Source organism: Oncorhynchus keta, unplaced genomic scaffold, assembly GCF_023373465.1.
Source record: "Oncorhynchus keta strain PuntledgeMale-10-30-2019 unplaced genomic scaffold, Oket_V2 Un_contig_5680_pilon_pilon, whole genome shotgun sequence".
Taxonomy (NCBI): domain Eukaryota; kingdom Metazoa; phylum Chordata; class Actinopteri; order Salmoniformes; family Salmonidae; genus Oncorhynchus; species Oncorhynchus keta.
The window spans coordinates 1-2,690 of NW_026288436.1; the positions used below are offsets into that span (position 1 = coordinate 1).

Here is a 2,690-nt window from a genome sequence, read left to right on the forward strand (position 1 = left end):
ATGCATTTCTGTTGTTTGTGGCTTTCCATCAGTTTGTTTGTGAACGAGGTAAAAGTAAAGTACATAGTCGTCCATCTCTAAAAATCAAAACCAGACATTATCTTCAGTTCAAGAGATATACTGTATATCTTGGTCTATCACAGTAAGACGAACACAGACATTTCTTATTCTTAAGAAATATATACTTTTCGTGAAGTTCCCCCTTACTTTGTCTGATAGATTTGAGTGTTTCCTCCACTGTTCCATTCATAATTTTTGATATATTCACTTTGGCTGGTTGTGTTTCTCCGTCTGTTAGCTTGTACCATTCCAGACAGGAATTTTTAAGGCGAGGGGTATAATTGTGTGGGATGAGTTTGTCATCAGGCCAAGCTAATTGGAAATGAAATAACAAAATGTTGATTTAAGGAATGAACATTATTGTGTAGAAATAAATTAAGCAAAGAACACACACACAAACGCACACATATACTTACACTTCCTGGGATATGTAAGATGTTTTGCTGGGACAAGGATATGTGTCTGCGATGACTTTCCCACCTTATTAAAGGCAAAAATGTAACCACTGACAGCAGAGTAAGTCACATAAACACTAAACTCAGTGGTAGTGATATTGGTGTGGTTCTTTCGCTTTAGTTGGCAAGGCCAAATATGGAGAGAGAGGTTGTAATTCACCTGTCCCACAGAGACTGGATAAGGTGGTGTCTGGAAGACACGGGTACAAATTAAGTTATGCAGCTGTTTACAACACAATTTGAGCCTAATCGTAATCAGCAGGTTCTAGAATGTTGTTTAATTTTCAACGCTGTGTAACATTCTGTAACTTACACCCCAAGTCAGATTGAGGAGTCGGGTACCATTGTTAAAATCCTCCACTGTCCACTTAACCTCTGTGGGATTTTGGATTTCTGCAACAAAATTACAGTTACAACCAGAAATGGTAAGCCATGAAAATGTCTCTATCTTGGGGCAGAGTCAGTCAATTCAAAATTCAGACAATATAGAAGATTAAAATGAAATTCATGAATTGAAGAACTGGACATTATTTCCAATCATCATCTACTATAGTAGGCCTATCTACAGTATATATGTAAGAACAGAATTGACTGATTTCAAATAGTATTGCACTTAAACCTGATGAGTTGGACTGTAGGTGGCTGCAGCGAGTGTTACAGTGACTCTTGAAGAGCACTGGCTGACGGAGAGAGATGATGTATTATGTCAAATTGATACATTTGAGGTAAAAATATAGAAATGTACAGTGTTCAGCAGTTATCAAACTATATACGTTAACTAAGCACTACATAATTTTGGTTCAGTAGTTATCAGTTTTGAGCAGTTTGATTAAATTATAGTTCATCTTATTGTTAACAAATGACAAGAAAATCATATCAAATGTAAAGTGAATATTGCATTTTGAAAAGCAGATACTTAATGAATATGTATACACATTTGTAGTGATTTGGTGCAGTGGACAAGTGAACCAATGACTTAGTGAATTTATTTGCTGTACTCAATTGAAAATGTGCTTAGAGTTTTGAAATGAGCCATTTTGATGATTTGTTTAGATTTTCATGCTTAGAGTTGTGAAATGTACAACATACTAAATTGCACCAAACCCACTGGGCAAAGACGTCATTTCAACGTCTACTCCACATTGTTTCAACGTAAATGTATTGAAATTATATGGAAACAAATTGATTCAACTATTGTGCGCCCAGTGTGAAATGATTGAAAAAAACTGTAATAATATCAGCCTATTGCAGCTTAAGCCTACTATCACTAATGACAATAGTGATACATCAATAGGGTCTCCTGATGTTTATCAGGTAGAAATGTAGTATGAAACCCAATTATGATTTTCATGAAGTGAATGCACCACCCATGCATGGGCAGCAGTTGTAGGCCAAGTTGTTGAGGTAAAACAGTAGGCATCATATAATTTCTTGTTGTTTCAATGTAGCCTAGGCCTCACTCCCACTTCTCAATCACCACTCCCTCACCTTCCTTACCCACCTTGACCAAAGATGAGTGGCTCTAAAACTATTTCTGCAGGTCTCTATGTTAAAAAAAAAAAATACTTAGAGACAAAACCATAGGGAAGATTTTTATTTTTTTAAACATTTTAATTACCCCTTTTTCGTGGTATCCAATTGTTAGTATCTTGTCTCATCGATACACCTCCCGTACGGGCTCAGGAGAGACGAAGGTTGAAAGTCATGCGTCCTCCGATAAACAACCCAACCAAGCCGCACTGCTTCTTAACACAGCGTGCATCCAACCCGGAAGCCAGCCGCACCAATGTATTGGAGGAAAACATCGTGCACCTGGCAACCTTGGTTAGCGCGCACTGCGCACGGCCCGCCACAGAAGTCGCTGGTGCGTGATGAGACAAGGATATCCCTACCGGCCAAGCCCTCCATAACCCGGACGACGTGCCAACTGTGCATCGCCCCACGGACCTCCCGGTCGCGGCCGGTTACGACAGAGCCTGGGCGCGAATCCAGAGTCTGGTGGCACAGCTGGCGCTGCAGTACAGCACCCTTAACCACTGCGCCACCTGGGAGTATTGAATATTATTTAATGTGTTTCAACATTAATGACAATACATTTGTTCAAATAACTTGTTCTCACCAGTTGCTTAAGTCAGATGGTTTTTGGGATCCCCAACTCCATGCTGGTTCATTTTG

The 2,690-nt window shown here is 39.3% G+C and overlaps 1 long non-coding RNA gene across 1 annotated transcript; it reads right to left on the reverse strand.

The window, feature by feature from the left end:
* Nucleotides 1–77: 77 nt before the first annotated feature.
* Nucleotides 78–1,260, reverse strand: LOC127925490 (uncharacterized). The gene is made up of 3 exons (XR_008121100.1): nt 829–1,260; nt 477–705; nt 78–372 (listed from the first exon to the last, which is right to left on the reverse strand). It is a non-coding gene; the product is annotated as an uncharacterized LOC127925490 (long non-coding RNA).
* Nucleotides 1,261–2,690: the final 1,430 nt, after the last annotated feature.